We start from the raw sequence: 21,933 nt of genomic DNA, 5'->3' as shown, positions 1-21,933 counted from the left end.
ATGATACAAAGAAACACACTTATATAAATCTAAACAAGGCTTTCCTCATACGCTGACACCAAAATAACTCTCATTTTCACGCTGTTGGTTTTTTTTTGGTTTTTTTTGTTTTTCAATTATTTTTAAGGTGTTTATGTAAAATAAACAGGAAAGCACACAATGTGACTAAAAATAGCCAGGCAAGTGCCGGAAAAAAATATAATGAAAAGAGAATGGATGCCATGTATCCTTTATAGGAGGATTTTGTTAGCAGTTGATACACAAACACCCAGAGGTATTGCTGGCAGGCTAAAGCGGTTCCCCTATAAAGACACATCGTGCATTGGGGTTTATTTACTAAAGCTAGAGAGGGCAAACGTAGTCACACTTCTGCAGAGAAACTAATCAGCTTCTAACCTCAGCTTGTTTAATTAAGCTTTAGCAATAAAACCTGGAAGCTGATTGGTTTCCCTGCAAAATTGTGACTACTTTTGCCCTCTCTAGCTTTAGTAAAATAAACCCCATTGTGTTACAATAGGTGTAACCTGCTGTAGTTTCCTTTCAAGAAGCACTTTGATGCAGTGGTGGCCCGTCCATTAGGGGCACACGGGCGCCGCCCCCCCCCCCCCCCATATCAATGCGTCTGGCCCCCTGATCTACATGCAGGGTGCTGGACGCATGGACTCCTGCGCTCCGAGCCCATCCAGTTGTGTAACAGTAGCTAATTAATATTCGCTATTGACACACGGATCCTCCTTCCGGCCAATCAGGAAGCAGATCTTCCAATCTTCACCTGATTGGCTGAAAGGACAGGCAAACCTATTGGATGCCTGGGAGGAGGCAGAAGAGAAGGAGAGGAGACAAGAGCCGCTGCCCGCTGCCCATATGAGCGCTGCCGCCTGCTACCTAGATGGGGTAAGTGCCAGGCTGGATGACCGACTCGGCGGGGGGGGGGGTGAGGTGGTCGTTTGCCCCCCCAAAAAATAAAAACCACCAGCCGCCACTGGTTTGATGTGTAACACAGAAGGTGTTGCTAAAGGAATGCCTGATGACTTTTCGATTTATAGCAGCTAAAAAATATTTGGGTGAATCAAAGCAAAAGCTGTGCAAAGTCTCACGGCTGTTTTTTTCTTCAGAAAGCAGTCACTGCCTGACATGAAATGCCTGTCCCCTGCCAGCTTGCTGCAGGCAAGAACCCTTGTGCCTTGTGTGTAAGCAGGGGCCTCTCTGCAGGGGTCCAACGTGCCACCTGCTGAGGCAGAGCTAGAGCTCTCCAATCAGCAGGGAGCTTTGCTGAGTGCAGAAAGGGATGTCTGACTCAGTAAAGGCCGTTTGGACCTCTGCAAAGAGACTACTGCTTCGAAACAGAAAGCAAGAGTCCTTCTCCTCAGCATTCTTGCAGGGGCAGGTCTTTCTCTTTTTAAATTTTTACATTAAAACAAATTGGAACATATTTACAAAAAAAAAAATCAGTTGGGATTTAAATAGTGACGGTTACAGCTTGAGGTTCTGAATATACACTACATGGCCAAAGGTCTGTGTACCCCTGACCATCACATCCATATTAGCTTGTGGGAAATCCCATTCTAGAACCGTGACCATTAATATGGAGTTGCTTCCCTCCCCCCTTGGCCATAAATTTGGAGTTGTCCCCCCTTTGCGACTCCAACATCTTCACCCTTCTGGGAAGGCTTTCCACAAGATTTTGGAGGGTGTCTGTGGCAATTTGTGCCTGTTTGTGAGGTCAGGTCCTGATGTTGGATGAGGAGACCTGGCTCACTATTGGCATTCCAATTTATCCCAGAGGTGTTCAGTAGGGATGAGGACAGGTACCAATGATGGATGAGAAGACCTTGATCACAATTAAGAATGGGCGAGCTGTTTGGGCTGAGCATCAGTTCGGTGTTTGCCAAACATCCGAATTTGCAGGATGCTCGGCGGGTTGTTTGCCCGCCAAGCACCCCACAATGCACTTCACGCTGCACAGTGCATTGTAAGCCCTGATTGGCTGAAGCAATGCACCTGACCGCTGGTCAGGTGCAAGACTTTGCCCAATCAGGGCACAGAGCACTTTGAGAGCCCTGATTGGACAAAGTCAAGATGACTTTGCCCAATCATGGCTCAGTGCTCATAGTCCCATCCCCACACTATAAAGGGTCCCTTCCCACGGAACCTTTTGCACTGTGAACTTGGAGATAGAGCAGGGCTCAGTGATAGCAAGTTAGTTAGGCTCTATTCACACCATGCAAACAGTCAATGGCAACCACAAAGAAAGCGCTAGTCGGAACAGTTTTGTGTGGACAGATAACCAGACAAAATCAATGAGATGAACCTTATATTGATTTATTGTTACCATATAGTGAATTTAAAACAGTTAAAACTCTCCTCGCATGGATAGATGACAATCAACTTGCTCACTACTGTGGTGGTATGGATGGACTGGCTTGTTGAGGAATTGTTGCGGTGGTGGAACCCTCATGCACCCCTACAAAATCCATAAAAGCGGGGAAGGGGGAGGGGGAAACCAACTCGTGTGGGACCGCGAGACGGTGTAGAGCCTTGACCGAATCCCTGATGGTGAATGGCAGCGCGGCTAGCCATCCGAGGCTCTGCATCGTCTCCAGGTCCCACACGATTGCTTCTGGGCCTTTTGGCTAAGATCAAGTGTAGTATCTGTTCTTATCAGTTGCCAGAGGAGGCGCTGTGCTGCTCCCAATGGGAAGGGCTATGCAAATCCTCTGACGTAATTGTACATGAATGGTCTGTTTTAGCAGGGGCCACGTCGGCGCTCCTCGGTCATGGGGGCCAATGAATGGTCGAGTCTGAGCAGGCCAAAAGAGTGCTCCTGGTGAGCATGGGTGCTGTACTCGGTCTGGCCGAAGGGCTGGGTCATCCCAGCCTTCTGGCTAGGATTAGTGTGGTCGCTGTTCCTGTCGGTGTCCGGTGGAAGAGCTGTCACCGTCACCACGAGATCAGAGTGTTGCTATGCAAATCCACTGGACCATGATGGGGGCCTGGACACTTTTTTTTCCACCTGCCTCCTGGGCCGGGCCTTTTGGCTGGAACCGGAGGAATTTTTGAATTTTACACAATGACCACTTTTCACTCTCCTCTTCTCTCTTCTTCCTTCTCCCCCACTTTCTTTTATTTAAGCCCTTTTATGTTTGTCACCTTTTGTATGTTTGTACATGGTTTTTGCACGTGTGACTGGTAGGGTGTAGGTCCTCGGGCCTGCCTTGAAAGACTTAGGAGGGGGTGGACATGGCCTTCTGGCTTGGTTTGCCCTCTCTCAGGGGGTCTCCCTTCGGGGGAGGCCCACCTAGTACTTGGGTGGGTCTGTTTGGGCAGACCCTCCAGAGAAAGGGGTCCGTCCGGTTTTGGCCAGATGGACCAAGTGTAAGTACCCCAGTCCCCCTGATTTTAGAGGACTTGTATATACCCGTTGCATGTTTTTGTGTTTCACTCTTTGTGTGTGTGTGCACATTTTTTTGGCACCGGGTGAAGTTTTTTGAGTGTGTTCACATACCATGGGCTTTCAAAAAAAGAAAAAATTCATACCAAGAGTGTTCATTAGGGTTGAGGTCAGGTACTAATGTTGGATGAGAAGACCTAGGTCACAGTCGGCATTCCAATTCATACCAAGAGTGTTCATTAGGGTTTAGGTCAGGTACTAATGTTGGATGAGAAGACCTAGGTCACAGTCGGCATTCCAATTCATACCAAGAGTGTTCATTAGGGTTGAGGTCAGGTACTAATGTTGGATGAGAAGACCTAGGTCACAGTCGGCATTCCAATTCATACCAAGAGTGTTCATTAGGGTTTAGGTCAGGTACTAATGTTGGATGAGAAGACCTGTATTACAGTTGACATTCCAATTCATTCCAAAGGTGATCATTAGGGTTGAGGTTAGGTACTAATGTTGGATGAGAAGACCTGGCTCACCATGAGCGTTCAAATTCATCCCAAAGGTGTTCAGTAAGGTTGAGGTCAGGTACTGATGTTGGATGAGAAGACCTGGATCACCATTGGTATTCCAATTCATCCCAAGAGTGTTCATTAGAGTTGAGGTCAGGTACTGAGGTTGGATGAGAAGACCTGAATCGCTATCAGTGTTCCAATTCATCCCAAAGGTGTTCAGTAGGGTTGATGGGGCCCAATAACATCAGCGATGGGGCACAATTCCTCCTAATGACACCAATGATGGGGCACAATTCCTCTTAATGACACCAACAATGGGGCCCAATAACATCAGTGATGGGGCACAATTCCTCCCAGTTACACCAATAATGGGGCGCAATTACTCTCACTGAAATAAACAATGGGACATTATTTTTCCCACTGATGTCAGGACCTTTTCTCCTCCCACTGGCCACAGTCCGGCCCTCCTAAAGTCTGAAGAATAGTAAACTGACCCTTTGTTTAGAAAGTTTGGAGACCCCAAACATTGTTTAGAAAGTTTGGAAACCCAAAATATAGATTTGTCCGGTCTCATTGGAATCAGTGCTCCCCTTGTGGACGGGATTTCTCTAAAGTTTCATCCCTCTGCAGGTGTAATTGAATGACCATTTTTGCCAGACCTTTGCATGGGGCTTGAGGTTTAATTATGGGTATGTCCACAGGTACTGGAGCCTTTGGCTCAGTGTAACAGCCAGACTTGCAGGCTAGATCACCAGATGAAAATAGAAGAAAGAAAACCTAAAGAAAAAAAATGAATGCAGCCATCACATCTAAGAATTGGTAAGCTGCAGTGTAATTAATATTTTTGCTTTTGGGGGTGGGGGGGTAGGGTAATACCATTTTAACCTGAGCCACCCTGGGAAGTGTGTTCTAGGTATAATATAATGTGAACTCAGAGGGGCTGGAAGAAATATAACAAAGCCATTTATCGGAGAGATCGTCCGCCGGGAGGGGAGGACCCCCTTCAATGCACGGAAGTCATTAGGAAGTCATTGAATACTTTGTGGGAGGGGGGGGAACGATGGAGTCAATGGCTGCACGTGAGTGAATCCTCCTGTGTTATGGGGGAAGGATCATCTGCAGGTTTCTGTAGAGCAGGGGCCACCTTAGGGACCTTAGACTGGTGTAGAGAACTGAACTTAAAGTGGTTGTAAACCTTCACATATACCCAGTGAAGTGACTGCCCTCGGTAATACACAGAGATGGAACAAATCCTCCTACATAAGTTGTACCTGTTTATCTGCAGCCATCTCTTCTCTGCATCCGTTCAAAGTGTTGGGTTTTTAAAGCTTGGCTTTCAGAAAAAAAGAGGGTGGAAGTTGCACTCTGCAGAGCTCAGTGAGGAAAGCTCTGAGACCTGATTGTGGGGAAGAGACACCCCCCTCCCCATCCCCCTTTACACAGCACACAGGAACAGAGCTGAGGCTTTCCTTGGGGAAGGGGGGTAGGTAGCGCCATATTAATGGCCAATGGGGTGGGTGTGGGCAGCCCCATATTTATGGCCATAGGAGAAGGGGATGGGCAACTCCATACTAATGGCCAATGAAGGGGGGTGGGTGGGCAACTCCATATTAATTGCCATGGGGTAGGGGTGGGCAAGTCTATATTAATTGTCAAGAGGGGCGGGGCAACCAAGGGGGAGGGGAAGAGGGTGGGCAACTTCATATTAATGGTAATGGAGGAAGGAGTGGGCAACTCCATGTTAATTGTCATGGGGTGGGGGTTGTCAAGTCTATATTAATAGTCACTGGGGAGGAGGGGGTGGGAAACTTCATATTAATGGCCATGGAGGAAGGAGTGGGCAACTCCATATTAATGGCCAGGGGGGGAGGGGAAGGGGGAGGGCAACTCCATATTAATGGCCATGGGGGAGGGTGTTGGGAAAGTCTATATTAATGGTCAATGGAGGGAGGGGGTGGACAACTTCATATTAATGGTCATGGGAGAGGGGGGCAACTTCATATTAATGGTAATGGAGGGATGGGGTGGGCAGCTCCATAATAATGGCCAATGGGGGAAGTGGGGCAACTCCTTATTAATGGCCATGGTATTGGAATGGGATCAGGTTCATACAGGTGTGATGGTCAGGTGACTTCAGACTTGTATACATTGTATCGGAGATATCACTACCTTCTTAGTGAATTGATAAGCTGGACATTGTTAGTCTGTGAAGAGAAACAAAATATGGGATGGTGAAGGAAGCGCCTGTAAAAACATTCTACAAAGATGAACATACATGAGAGGTACCTCGGGGTGTTTTTTTTCTTATAACAGCCTATGAGGTTGGAAGGATATCCTGAATCATGCTGGCTGTCAGCCGGTAAAATGGACATCAATTGCCATCTGTGTTTTCATAGGACTCTGGACAGGGGATGGGGGGGGGTTCACCTTACACCGATATAGGTAAACACCCAATGCCGGCACACTGTACAGTACGACACAGTTCACTATGACAATGTGTCCACCCCCAAAATCACTGTATGTTGCCCTTTTCTTTTCTTTTTTTGGAGAGGGAAAAGTGAAAGGATGGCTGTGATTTACTAAAGCCAAGTGAGATGAAAGTAGAACTCCGGACAGATATAAAAGACACAAATAAAAGCAGCGCTGCAATCATTAATACAGCCTTGATTTATTTATTACAAGCAGAGTAAATACCTGCATTTGGTTTGGTATCAGCCTTTTCACTGTACAGCAGAACTATGAACGGAAGAGGGAGAAGCAGCACAAGGAGCTAATCAGTGCATGCGCTAACAAAGAGCAGACTGATAGGAGAGCCTATACTGGGTTCCAGTGGCGTAGCGTGGGTTGTCAGCGCCCGGGGCAAGGCAAGTAATTTGCGCCCCCTAACCTGTGGGCTTTTAGCACTCCCCGAGTCCTGTCCCTTCCCTTCCTACAATAGTACTAACCAACCTGATTCCTATACTGACCACTACACTCTACTGTCCACTACACTGACCACTATACTACACTGACTACTATACTGTCCACTACACTCTACTGTCCACTACACTGACCACTATACTACACTGACTACTATACTGTCCACTACACTCTACTGTCCACTACACTGACCACTATACTACACTGACTACTATACTGTCCACTACACTCTACTTTCCACTACACTGACCACTATACTACACTGACTACTATACTGTCCACTACACTATACTGACCACTACACTCTACTGTCCACTACACTGAACACTATACTACACTGACTACTATACTGTCCACTACACTATACTGCTCACTACACTGACCGCTATACTGCCCACTACACTATACTGCCCACTATACTGCCCACTACACTATACTGACCACGATACTGTCCACTACACTATACTGCCCACTACACTGACCGCTATACTGTCCACTACACTATACTGTCCACTACACTGCCCACTATACTGTCCACTACACTATACTGCCCACTATACTACCCACTACACTATACTGTCCACTACACTGACCTCTATACTGTCCACTACACTATCCACTATACTGACCACTATATTGTCCACCATACTATACTGTCCATTATACTATACTGTGCACTATACTATACTGTCTGCTATACTGACCACTACACTATACTGTCCACTACACTATACTGACCACTACACTGTCCACTACACTATACTGTCCACTACACTGACCACTATACTGTCCACTACACTATACTGCCCACTATACTGCCCACTACACTATACTGTCCACTATACTGCCCACTACACTATACTGATCACTATACTGTCCACTACACTATACTGTCCACTACACTATACTGCCCACTATACTGTCCACTACACTATACTGCCCACTAGACTGACCGCTATACTGTCCACTACACTATACTGTCCACTACACTGACCACTATACTATACTGTCCACTATACTGCACTGACTACTTTACTGTCCACTACACTATCCTACCTTCAGTATTCCTATACTGACCACTACACTGCATGACTCTAGCTGCTCTTCTACTCACTCTCTCTGGTTGGCTGCTCCCTCTTCCCAGACTGTGTGTCCCCCGGGCCGGCAACACGACTCTCATCACGAGGGAGTCTCACCTTTTCTTCTTTGTTTTCCATCGGTCCGGAGGGGAGCAGGAGGAGGAGACAGCGGCGGCTCACAATCTTGAATTTTTTTGTCCCCCGCGCTCCGCCATGTTCAGTCTCCGGCGCTTTGTGATTGGGTGTATGGGGTCATGTGCGGCGGCGGGGCCGGCCTGTTAATGATCACGCTTGCTCCTGGAGTCCCGCCTCCGCACATGACCCCATTTACCCAATCACAGGGTGCCGGAGACTGAACATGTGCAGAGGCGGGACTCCAGGATGTACCGCGATCATGGACAGGCCAGCCGCGCCGCCGCACATGACCACATACGGCCAATCACAGGGCGCCGGAGACTGAACATGGCAGCCAGAGCGTGGGGACACAGGGCAGTGAATTTAGGAGGAGGCAGCCAGTAGTCACACACTGGCGTGGAATTGCGCCCCTCTAAATGTTGCGCCCGGGGCAACGGCCCCCTCCGCACCCCCCATGCTACGCCACTGCTGGGTTCTCCTCTGGAGCCAATCAGGTCCGGAACAAGGGGTGGGCATAAGGGAAAGCTGCCTTGGGCACTGTGATATTATGTGAGGTGGGGGGGGGGACACAAGGAGATTGAGGGGGAAGGGGATGTGTGTTGGGGGGAGGAATTTGGGGGGCAGCAAGGGGGGTAAGAAGTGTTCTAGGAGGAAGAAATGTGGGGGGGTGCTAGAAGTGGTGATTTAGAGTGATTTGTGTTGGGGGGGGAAGAGCTAGGAGGGGTGGTTTTTGGTGGGGGATTTGTGCTAGGAGGGATGTTTTTTTTTTTTCAAGGAGTGCATTTGTGCTGGGGGGATTTTAGCAGGGGGGCGAATTTGTACTGGAAGATGGAAGAATTTATGCTTAGGGGGTAATCATGCAAATTAGTGCCCAATTTTATTTTGGGGGGAAGGGAGGATTTTTGATGACACTTAATGCTCAGTTTGGAATGTTCGCCCTGGGGTCTAGGTGACCTTGTCCTGGCACTGGCACCAATAAACCCTATGAGTCAAAGACGGGCATTCAAATCTTGAGAGAGCCCTGTATCCAATAAGTCAGGCTCTCCCAAGATGGCGCCCTGAGTTTATATGACTATGCTAGACTCGCATCAATCGTTGTCTACAAAAATGATTTAGGGACCCTGAAATTGCTGCATCACCTCCTAGCCCTACTAATCTAGTAGAGCAGCAGATTATGAGTGGCTACACTAACATCTGTCTATATACATACTTCTTTATTTATTTGTAGTGGTAAGTACCCGTAGGAGCTGCTAAGTGTAGTGGTCCATCTGTCAACCTGCCCAGCCAGGCACAATTTCAAGCATCCAGACACATGAAACAGTCCTTGCCCTTGTTTGTTTATGTTTTATTGAGGGGAATTTAACTTGGATGGGGAATGGGAACTTATGAGATGCCCAAGGAATTAGCAGTCAATATTGGGACTACTATATACATCACAGTATATACAACCTCCTTTCTTCTCCTCACTCCTCCAGCACATCACTTGCTGCATTTCCTGGACTAGCTAGCACAATAGGCCTGACACTGGCTCAGCCAAGCCTAAAGCAGATGCCCTTTATAGGCAGGCCCCTATGGTGTAGCTGTCAGAAACCATGAAATCAGACTAAGACAGAAGTACAGTTAAATCACACTTGTTTAATAATAAAAGTAAAAAGAACAAACGTAATCAAAACATAGCCAAAGTTCAGTAACCGGAAGGGATTGTCAGCCAAGCCAGAAGTCAGGGATCAACGTAGAGGAACAGCAAGCAGGATCTGGAGCCAGAAAGGATGTCAGCAAAGCCAGTCTTTAAACAGGAACGCAGGAGATAGTTTCTTGTGATGTTGACCAAGGTGAAGGCAGAGATCCACTAAGCTGAATGGCTTAAGTAGGCAGGACTGACAAACAGGGTATCATCAACAGCTGAGTAACTGTGGAGAGATAGGAGCTGGCAATTAGCCGACAGCTGAGTGGCCAGCTCAGAGAAGGAAGGGCTGAGCCCAGCCCTGACAGTAGCAAAAATAGGAAAGTTCCAGTGCTAGCTGTTCCTGTGGCTACTGCTCCCAGCACCACCTCTTCAGGCACTGCCAGGCCTCCTGGCTGCAGCCACCCCTTTCCACTGCCCATTCCACCACCATCCTCCAGACTAGCTCTGCACCCATCCACGACTGCTGCATCTCAGTGCTCTCAGGCGTGCCCCCCAGTCCTCCTGATGGTGTGACCACCCACCAGCCCTCTTGGCTGCCTTTGTGGAACTGTGGAACTACTGGAGGCTTGCTGTCCTGCCCCTGCTATTGACAGCGCTGGTCTGGCATCTCTTGGAATTTACAGGCTGGTTCTCCTGTCCTAAGGACGGGAGAAATCAATCTGTTTTTTCAGTAACTGAGAGTCCTGGTGGAGTCCTTCCTGCAACTCGCTCTTCTCCCTGCCAATGAGGATGCAGGGGAAGGAGCATATCGGGCAGCCGTGGTTGTGTGAGCGCTCGCATTATGCAGTGTCAGTGAGCAGAGGGAGGGGGGAGGAATCACCCACAGGAGCTGACTGGGGACACTCTCCCTTTAAGTCATTGCCTTTTTGTAAAAAAAAAAAAAAATTTTATTGGGGGGGGCACATGGTGGGGCACAGCATAATGTTGGGGGGTCAGGGCCCCCTCTGCCCCCCCTAGGGATGCCATTGGCTCCATTGCATGCATTGAAGTACTCCACTGCTTGGCTAGCCAGTAAAGGCCTTAAAGATGAAAGAATAATGACATCGGCCCCCTTCCTCACCTGACCTAAACCCTACTGAGAACTTATGGCCCCTTAAACGGGAGATTTATGGTGAAGGAAAGCAGTACACCTCTCTAAACAGTGTCTCGGGGGCTGTGGTTGCTGTCAAAAGGGTCAAAAGAAACGTGTTGAGAAAAAAAGACGCAAATTAACTGCCAAAGATTTGAGAAGTATCAAATATGAAGCTACCAGGAACCCATTATCCTTCAGTGCTTTCATATTCCAGAACTGAAACCTACCTGGAGCGCCCAGAAGTACAAGGTGTGCTCAGAGACATATCCAAGGTAAGGAGGGCTGAAACCCGACCACCACTGAACAAGACACATCAGTTGAAACATCAAGACTGGGCCAAGAAATGTCTTCAAAGGTTTTATGGACTGATGAGATGAGAGTGACTCTTGATAAACCAGATGGATGGGCCTGTGGCTGGATCAGTAACGGGCACAGAGCTCCAATTTAACTCAGACACCAGCAAGGTGGAGGTCCGAGTACTAGTATGGGCTGGTATTATTAAAGATGAGCTAGTTGGACCTTTTCGGGTTGAAGGTGGACTCAAAATCAACTCCCAATCCTACTGCCAGTTCTTAGAAGACACTTTCTTCAACCAGTGGTAGAAGAAAAAGTCTGCATCTTTCAAGTAGGCCATGATATTTATGCAGGACAATGCTCTATTGCATGCACTGAAGTAATCCACTGCATGGCTAGCCAGTAAAGGCCTTAACGATGAAAGAACCATGACATGGGCCCCCTTCCTCGCCTGACCTAAACCCTACTGAGAACTTATGGCCCCTTACACGGGAGATTTACGGTGAAGAAAAGCAGTACACCTCCCTAAACAGTGTCTGGGAGGCTATGGTTGCTGCTGCACAAAAAGCTGATTGTCAACAGATCAAGAAACTTACAGACTCCATCAATGAACAGTTTATGACTGTTACTGAAAACAACAGGGGGGGGGTTCACTGAGTTTGTTTGTTTGTTTTTTAAATGTCAGAAATGTTTATTTGTAAAGTTGAGTTGTTTGTTTATTATTCTCATTTTAACAGATGAAAATAAACAAGTGAGATGGGAAAATGTTCGTTTTTCACTTAGTTACTGTTTAAGCGGCGCTTTTCGGCCGCTAGTGGAGAGCTTCTAAACCCAAAGAAGGGGTTCAAAAGCCGGTGTTGTGGCGTTTTCCGAAGCGCTGCCCATTCATTTCAATAGGCAGGGCGTTTTGGGAGCTCTGTATACTGCGCTCCCAAACCTTGCCAAAGATACTGCTTGCAGGACTTTTCCTAACGAGATTAATGTGAGGCGGTTCTCAGGCGCTTTATAGGCGCTATTTCCAGTGCTAAGACGCCTGAAAAACCACCTCGGTGTGAAAGGGGTCTAATAGTTGCCCAATAATTGTGCACACCAAGATATCCTCCTAAGAAAACCAGAACCTCACTTTTACTTTCTTAACCACTTCAATACCCAGCCATAGTCATATGACGGCCTGAGATGGGATCTCCCATCCTGGGTGGACGTCATATGACGGCCTGGGCTTCCCGGCTGTCCCGGGGGCGCGCGCCGCGTTGCTCGGGACCCGGTGCGTGTGCCCGGCGGCCGCGATGTCCGCCGGGCACCCGCGATTGCCCGTTAACCGGGCAGGACCGTGGATCTGTGTGTGCAAGCACACAGATCCACGTCCCGTCAGTTGAGAGGGGACCGATCTGTGTTCCCAGTACAGAGGAACACCGATCGGTCTCCTCCCCTTGTACGTCCCCTCCCCCTACAGTTAGAATAATTCCCTAGGAAACATAATTAACCCCTCGTCTCCCCCTAGTGGTTAACCCCTTCCCTGCCTGTCACATTTACACAGTAATCAATGCAATTTTATAGCATTGATCGCTGTATAAATGTGAATGGTCCCAAAAATGTGTCAAAAGTGTCCGATGTGTCCGCCATAATGTCGCAGTCACGAAAAAAAATCGCAGATAGCCGCCATTACTAGTAAAAAAAAATAAATAAATAAAAAATTTTAAAAAATGCCATAAATCTATCCCGTATTTTGTAGACGCTATAACTTTTGCGCAAACCAATCAATATATGCTTATTGCGATTTTTTTTACCAAACATATGTAGAAAAATACGTATCGGCCGAAACTGAGGAAAAAATTTTTTTTTTTTTTTTAAATTGGGATATTTATTATAGCAAAAAGTAAAAAATATTGTGTTTTTTTCGAAATTGTCGCTCTTCTTTTGTTTATAGCGCAAAAAATAAAAACCGCATAGGTGATCAAATACCACCAAAAGAAAGCTCTATTTGTGGAGAAAAAAGGACGTCAAGTTTGTTTGGGTACAGCGTCGCACGACCGCGCAATTGTCGTTTAAAGTGCGACAGCGCTGAAAACTAAAAATTGGTCTGGGAAGGAAGGGGGTGAAAATGCCCTGTATTGAACCGGTTAAATATTCAAGTTTGAGGTTTATGATTTTGGATTGACCGAGAGTGCTGCAGTCGTTCAATAATGAAATGATTCCTCCAAAATAATTGTGCACACAGTGTACACTAATAGTATCATATTTCAGGTAAGTTCCACCTTTTATCATTAAAAAGTCATCCTTGAGCTCCAGTCAGTGACTTTGCCTAGGCTGAGATGAAGTCACTAGTCTGCTGCAGGCAGGAGGAAGCATTTCCTCACACTCCTCTCCCCCCAGTGATCAGCATGCAACATTGTAACTTTGCCTAGCCACTTAAGCCCCAGGCCATTTGGCTGGCCAAAGACCAGAGCACTTTTTGCGATTAGGCACTGCGTCGCTTTAACTGACAATTGCGCGGTCGTGCGACGTGGCTCCCAAACAAAATTGACGTCCTTTTTTTCCCACAAATAGAGCTTTCTTTTGGTGGTATTTGATCACCTCTGCGGTTTTTATTTTTTGCGCTATAAACAAAAAAAAGAGCGCCAATTTTGAAAAAAAGCTATATTTTTTATTTTTTGCTTTAATAAATATCCCCCAAAAATATATAAAAAACCATATTTTTTTTCCTCAGTTTAGGCCGATACGTATTCTTCTACATATTTTTGTTAAAAAAAATCGCAATAAGCGTTTATTGATTGGTTTGCGTAAAAGTTATAGCGTCTACAAACTAGGGCATAGTTTTATTCCATTTTTTATTAATTTTTTTTTTTTTACTAGTAATGGCGGCGATCAGCTGCGACTGCGACATTATGGCGGACAGATCGGACACTTTTGGCGCTATTTTGGGACCATTCACATTTATACAGCAATCAGTGCAATTAAAAATGCATTGATTACTGTGTAAATGTGACTGGCAGTGAAGGGGTTAACCACTAGGTGGCGCTGTAGGGGTTAAGCGTGTCCTAGGGAGTGATTCTAACTGTGGGGGGGAGGGGCTGTGTGTGACAGGACACTGATCACTGCTCCTGATTACAGGGAGCTGTGATCAGTGACAGTGTCATTAGGTAGAACAGGGAAATCCTTGTTTACAATTGCATTTCCCCGTTCTTCCTCTCCGTGAGACGATCGCGGGTATTCTCGCGGACATTGAATCCGCGGGAACCGCTAACACGCTCACGGAGCTCCCGGCGGGCGTGCGCGTGCCCTCAAGCCGCCTCTTAAAGGGCAACGTACGGGTACATTAATCTGCCTGTACGTGCCCTTCTGCCGCAGTATATCTGCGTGAGGCGATCGGGAAGCGGCTAAGCTGAGATGATGTCATCAGTTTGCTGCAGTCAGGAGGAAGCATTTCCTCAGACCAATGGTGTATTTTGGTTTTGAGCTGCCCTAGTCAAGACTAAAATTTTGCGCGCCCCCCCCATTTAAATTTGTCCCACCCCTTCCTGTCCGTTGACCCCCACCACCATCCGATCCCGCAAAGACAGACGGATGGGGGAGATCTATTCCCCATCAGTCTGGTAGATTGAACTGGATGGCAGCCTGATGGAAATAAACAGGTGGTCCATTTCCATCCAACCGCCCCATAGAGAAGAGCAAGCTGTGTCCGTGTCCGCATAGCAGACAGATCCCCCGCTGAGCAGGCGGATCTGCTTTACAGAACCCGCGTAAAAGAGCTCTTACTATGTTTTTGGTTTTATTTTAATTTTTTTTACAACTTTGTTTATTTTTTTCTTTACAGGTATAATTATTATTTTTTTTATTATTTGTATAAAAAAAATTGAGGGGGGAGGGGGGATGGGGGGCTTTGGAGAGTGGTCTAAACAGGCCTCTAATGTCTCTTTTTTGAGACAGAGAAAGGGACTGAAGACAGTCCCTTTCTCTGCAGCCTGAGCTGCACTGTGGATGATTGAATAGGAGTCTGTATAGAGACTCCTATTCATTCATAAAATTAAATATAGTAAAACAGTGCTTACAATATTTCATTCCCAAACTGACAGTTCACTATGCGTCGGTGAATAATGAATACAGAAGCGATCAGTATTGTGATTGCTGTCTGTATTCTTTCAGAAAGAGGGGGACCAGCCCCCACTCTCCATCTATCCAGATCTCCCGAACTAGCAGTGGCTGCAGCGGGCGGGGGTGGGGGGGAGCCGACCAGCAGCTGCATTGAGCAGCCCCCCCTCGCCCTCCATCCATCCACACTTTCCGCACTAGCAGTGGCTGCATCCAGCGGGAGGGGGAGGCAGGAGAGCCAGCCAGCCGCTACACGGACCAGCCCCCCTCCCTGCTCTTCATCCATCCATCGGGACAGCTGGAAAGCCACTACACGGAGCAGCCCCCCCTCCCCGCTCTTCATCCATGCATATCTCCCGCATTAGCAGCTGCTGCATCCGGCAAGGGGAGGTGGGGGGCGACCAGCAGCTGCATGGAAGGGGTGCCCGCCAATCAGGGAGGTGGGGGGCGCGAAAGGAAGGGTCGGAGGAGCAGGGGGGGGAATCTATGTGGACAAACCCCGGGCCATCTTTAATATTGATTGGACCCCGGGCAAAATTTTCTTGGGCCCCCCTTCCATGTAATTTCGCTCTCCACATGCTTTGAGACATACAATAAATAGCAGCTAGACTCAAAATCAGTTTACTGAATCAGATCAGGCAGCGATTGCGACTGGTTGCCAGAGGTTCACTGACTGGCTGCTAGAGGCTACAGCACACATTATGGCTCACTGTTTATTTTCTAGAGGTTACAGCACGTGACTTCTGCTTGTTGATTGGTTGCTACAGATTACTGTACATTAATACTGCTCACTGATTGGTTGCTAGAAAATACCTTACATTAATACTGCTCACTGATTGGTTGCTAGAGGTTACTGTACATTAATACTACTCACTGATTGATTACTAGAGGTTACTGGACATCTATACCACTCACTAATTGGTTGCTGGAGATTACTGTACATCAACACTGCTTACTGATTGATTGCTAGAGGTTACTGGACATCTATACCACTCACTAATTGGTTGTTAGAGGTCACTGGACATTATTACTGCTCACTGATTGGTTCCTAGAGGTTACTGCATATCCTTACAGCTCAATGATTGGTTGAAGAGGTTAGTGCACAGCATTACTGCTCACTGATTGGTTGCTAAAGGTTACAGCACATCATCTCCTCACTGCCTGCACACCATGGATTGGGGAGGTGGGGGGACAGAAAACTCTTAGGGATCCTAGGCTCCTGGGATCAGTGGCAATGCTGGGGGGTTGATGGGATCAGTGTCAGTGGTGGGGATGGGATTAGTTAGGAGGCAGTACACTGTGGCAAATTCTGAATCATGTAGAGCAAAGCTGGAAATCTTTGGCAAGTATATAGTGGGGGATTCTACCAATGTAATGGGGAATTTACAATGACCACCAATGTGAGGGGGGATTTACACTGACCATCACTTTACACTGAGATATCGGGACACAGCACGGGACTAAAACTTCATGGGATAAGGGAATTTAAACTGGGATAGTTGGCAAGTATAGGGCAGCTGCTTTGGGCCCCACAACAATGATGGGGCCCAGGGAAACTGCCCCTTTTGCCCTGCCTTAAAAACGGTCCTCGACAAACCGATCCCTCTATGGATGCCCTGCAGCTACCAAAGTCGGCGGGAGGGCAGAGAAGGGAAGCCAACAGCTGCAGGGCATCGGATTTGCGGGGGTCAGTGCAGCGGGGTGAAGTGGCATGAAGAGGGAGCGGTGCCACCCCCCTTAAAACTGCCGCCCAATGCAAATGCCTTGTCTGCCTCGTGGCAGATATGCCCCTGCCTCAGACTCCTGTCTCCCAGGGATCAGCCGGCAACATTGTAACTTTGCCTAGGCTGAAATGATGTCATCAGTCTGCTGCAGGCAGGAGGAAGCATTCCCTCAGTCTCCTCTCCCCCCCCAGTAATCAGACTGCAACATTGTAAACTTTGTATCAAAGTGAGAGGCTGCAGCAGGGGGCTGATCTGGATCAGACATTTGTGAACAAAACCAGTCACCAGGATTTACATGATTGTGTCATCTCTGAGCCGGCATCTCAGTCCAGGAAGTAGATGGTGACCATGGGTGATGCCTATACTAAAATGGTGCTGTCCTTCTGGAGAGAAAAGCAGAATAAGGCATTGTCAGGGGGGGTCATGGCGATCTCTGTGAGAGGTAATACATGCCTGGAAGGGTTACACTGAGCATGCTGCACCCAACACAAAAAATGTATCTGATAATAGATCCATCTTTAGATATGTCTGCTGTGTGGATTATTCACCGTTGCATCATATTTCCTCTCTCGCTGAGTGTTTAATGATGAGCAGATAACCTGCGTTCTTATCGGGTGAGACGGCATGGAGACATCTGTGCTAAACCCGCATCAGAGCCGTCATCAGAGCCAAGGAGCGTAGAAATCTCAAAAATCAAAAACACACAAAACCGCGGAGATGTACAACTTCTAACGCGGAGGTGAAAACACGACCCGTGCTAATTCCAGCGAACAGCGACCCCGGCTGCGCTCTCTGGTGACTAGCGCATCCGGCGATGGCGGCTGGTATTCATTGATGAGAAGCGCGATGTGCAAGGGGCCCCAAACCAGCGCAATTCTCACCGACAGGGACAAGTGTGAAGACGTCTGCCTGTCCTCGGATGACTCCCATGCCATGAGGACCCACTGCACCAGAAGAGCTTACACTCTATTGTCCCCACACAGTCATCATTGCGCCAAAGGAGCTTGCAATCTAAAGTCCCATTACAGCCATACACTATTATAATTATTTTACATTTACATAGCTCTGACATATACCGCAGAGAACACTGAGCCAGTGCCATTAGTCTCTGAACCAGAGGAGCTTACACTCTAATGTCCCCCCACAGTCATACAATAATATTATTATTATTCTACATTTATATAGCTCTGACATATACTGTAGTGCTGTACAGAGAACACTGAGCAAATCACATCAGTCTCTGCACCAGAAGAGATTGCACTCTAATGTCCCACCACAGTCATTATTGTGCCAGAGGAGCTTGCAATCTAATATCCCATTACAGTCACACACTATACATTTATATAGCTCCCACATATACTGCAGTGCTGTACAGAGAACACTGAGCAAGTCACATCAGTCTCTGCAACAGAGGAGCTTACACTCTAATGTTCCCCCACAGTCACACAATAATTTTATTATTATACATTTATATAGCTCTGACATATACCACAGTGCTGTACAGAGAACACTGAGCCTGTCACATCAGTCTCTGTACCAGAAGAGCTTGCACTCCAATGTCCCACCACAGTCATCATTGCGCCAGAGGAGCTTGCAATCTAATATCCCATTACAGTCACACACTATACATTTATATAGCTCTCACATATACCGCAGTGCTGTACAGAGAACACTGAGCCAGTCACATCAGTCTCTGCACCGGAGGAGCTTACACTCTAATGTCACCACACAGTCACACAATAATTTTATTATTATACATTTATATAGCTCTGACATATACCACAGTGCAGTATAGAGAATACAGAGCCTGTCACATCAGTCTCTGTACCAGAGGAGCTTACACTCTAATGCCCCCCCACAGTCACACACTATTATTATTATACATTTATATAGCTCTGACATATACCGGAGTGCTGTACAGAGAACACTGAGCCAGTCACATCACTCTCTGTACCAGAAGAGCTTACACTCCAATGTCCCAACACAGTCATCATTGCGCCAGAGGAGCTTGCAATCTAATTCCCATTACAGTCACACACTATAATTAATGTACACTTATATAGCTCTGGCATATACCGCAGTGCTGTCACATCAGTCTCTGCACCAGAGGAGCTTGCATTCTAATGTCCCCCCGCAGTCACACACTATTATTATTATACATTCATATAGCTCTCATATATACCGCAGTGCTGTACAGAGAACACTAAGCCAGTCACATTCGTTTCTGAACCAGAGGAGCTTACACTCTAATGTCCCCCCGCAGTCAAACAATAATAGTATTATTATTATTATACATTAATATAGCTCTGACATATACCCCAGTGCATATCTCCCAACATTTTGAGATGGGAATGAGGGACACCTACTAACAAGCGCATGTAGGCATAGGGCACGCCCCCCTGCCACACCCCCTTAAAAGAGAATTAACCAAAAAAAAGTTAATTAAATCGATAAGGACTTTTTATTTACCACTTCTATTCCTTTATATTGGCTTTTTGTCAGGGTCGGGTTCAGCCCTTCCTTCTCTGAGCTGGCCAGTCAGCTGTCGGCTAATTGCCAGCTCCTATCTCTCCACAGTGACTCAGCTGTTGATGATATCCTGCTCGTCAGTCCTGCCTACTTAAGCCATCCAGCCCAGATGATCTCTGCCTTCGCCTTGGTCACATCTCTAGAGACGCTCTCCTGTGTTCCTGTTAAAGACTTGCTTGGCTGACATTCCTTCTGGACCCAGATCCTGCTTGATGTTCTACTACGCTGATCTCTGCATCCCTGACGTTTTGGCTTGTCTGACTATCCGTTCCGGTTCCTGAACTCTGGCTATGTTTTGACTATGTTTACTCTGTTTACCTTTTTTTATTGTTGTTAAACAAGTGTGATTCAACTGTACTTCTGTCTCAGTCTGATTCATGGTTTCTGACACTTTTAAAATGCAACAATTTAGAAATTAGATGAAAGGTTTAGCAGTGGGAAACACATTTTGAAAGATAAAAAGTGCATTTTATATACAGCTATATGGATCAGACCAAAGTGAGGGGGAAAGAAGGACAGAGGGACATTGCTCCAAATCAGGGACAGTCCCTCGAAATCAGGGACAGTTGGGAGCTATGCTAGTGCTGTATAAAGAATACAGAGTCAGTCACAGCAGTCTCTGTACCAGAGGAGCTTACACTCAAATGTCTCCTCCCCCACAGTCACACAATACTCTTATTATACATTTATATAGCTCTGACATATACCACAGTGCTGTACAGAGAACACAGAGTCAGTCACGTCAGTCCCTGCAACAGAGGAGCTTACAATCTAATGTCCCCCCACAGTCACACACTATTATTATAAGTGTACAGTATATAGCACTGACGTGTTCCACGGTGTTGTTCGAAGAACCTCACTGGTTCAGGTTTCCTTCCCCTTTAAGCTGAGTTCCTACTTTCAGCAAAAATGACGCCCGGCCAATTATCTGACAAGCGCTGGGACCGCACTCTTCTCTCCCTTCCAGTTCTCCCGAAAAGGCGTCCTGACGCTTTATCTGCTTTGAATATCAAGCCAATGTAATGTAAGAGGAAATCAAGTACAGAAGTTTGTTTTTCAGTCTTCAGATCGTATCTCGGCGTTTTCTTTTTCCATACACCAGCCGCTGCCTGCGTGATGGTTTCAGTTACAGTAAGCGATTCCTGCGGCCTCCGGTCTTTCTGTAGCGCCGACGCTGACGGCTTTATCCGATACGGTTCAATTTATCTGGAATGCCGGTGGCCGGCTCTGTTCCCTATTTATAAAACAACAGGAATTTTGTGGCGCTTGGCCTGTAACATCGGTAAGATTGGGAAGCCGATAATCTACAACAGATGAGATTTAGAAAAATATTATTACAGCGAGCAATCAAAGAAAATGCTACAATGTAAGGCATGGGTTCTGTAAGGATGGTGCTGGTCCAACCCCAATCCTGTCCAGTCCAAAAGGATGCAACTAAAGACCAAAGCTTTATAGGCCAAGCAGTCTTTAGTTTCGAAACTGTACTGCTGTGTGCAAACATATTGTTTCTGAGACTCTGTGCCTTTTTGGATGTACGTGTCAGTGGTAGCTGTGGATTGAGAAGGCTCTCATAGGGTCTCATAGTACTAGCCATTCCCCTGTCCTCGGCAGAATCCTGCAGTGTAAGCCTCGAAAAAAAGGTTTTCATGTTACTGTGCAGCGTTTTGGAAATTGCATTGGGTACCAACAGTTGTGCAGTGGCACAGGGGCATACCTTCAGGGGTCACAGGGGTTGCAATTGTGACCTGGCCCCATGCTGCAAGGACCCCCCCCCTCCCCTGTATGCCTGGATAGGAGAAGTGTCAGGGGCTGCTGCAAATAGAGGAACTGATTTCTCCATTTTCCTCCTGCATCCGCTAAATGCCTGTGGGAGGGAGAGGAGGAGAATAAAGTAAAAATACTCTGCTCCTGACCTTTTTTCTGCTTTCTGATTACACCTACCATCAGGATATTACCCCTTTAACACGAATCTCAATGATATTGAAAATCCTCTGCTCTTGACCTTTCTCTCCATTGAGCTATCACGTCCTCCTTCATGCTTCAGATCCATCCATGAACAGGATGAAACTTGAGATTCATCCGTCAACAGGATGACGCTTCAGAACCATGCATGAACTAGATGAAGCTACAGATCCATCAGTGAACATGATGAAGCTGCAGATAGACCCGTGAACATGATGAAGCTGCAGATAGACCCGTGAACAGGATGAATCTTCAGATCCAATCATGAACAAGATGAAGCTTTAAAACCATCCATGAACAGGATGAAGCTTAAGAACCATCCATGAACAGGATGAAGCCTCAGATCCATTCATGAACAGGGTGAAGCTTCAGATCCATCCATGAACAGAATGAAGCTTCAGAACCATCCATGAACAGAATGAAGCTTCAGAACTATCCATGAATAGGATGAAGCCTCAAATCCATCCATGAACAGGTTGAAGCTTCAGATTCATTGATAAACAGAATAAAGCTTCTCAGAACCATGCATGAATAGAATGAAGATTC

General features: G+C 46.9%; 1 pseudogene; it reads left to right on the top strand.

Moving 5' to 3' along the window:
• The first annotated feature begins 2,613 nt into the window (after positions 1–2,613).
• Positions 2,614–2,719, top strand: LOC141141905 (U2 spliceosomal RNA; annotated as a pseudogene).
• Positions 2,720–21,933: the final 19,214 nt, after the last annotated feature.

The sequence above is a fragment of the Aquarana catesbeiana genome, linkage group LG04 (assembly GCF_042186555.1).
Source record: "Aquarana catesbeiana isolate 2022-GZ linkage group LG04, ASM4218655v1, whole genome shotgun sequence".
NCBI lineage: Eukaryota > Metazoa > Chordata > Amphibia > Anura > Ranidae > Aquarana > Aquarana catesbeiana.
Note: the sequence above shows the minus strand (reverse complement) of the source record. Positions and strands in the feature narration are given on the sequence as shown.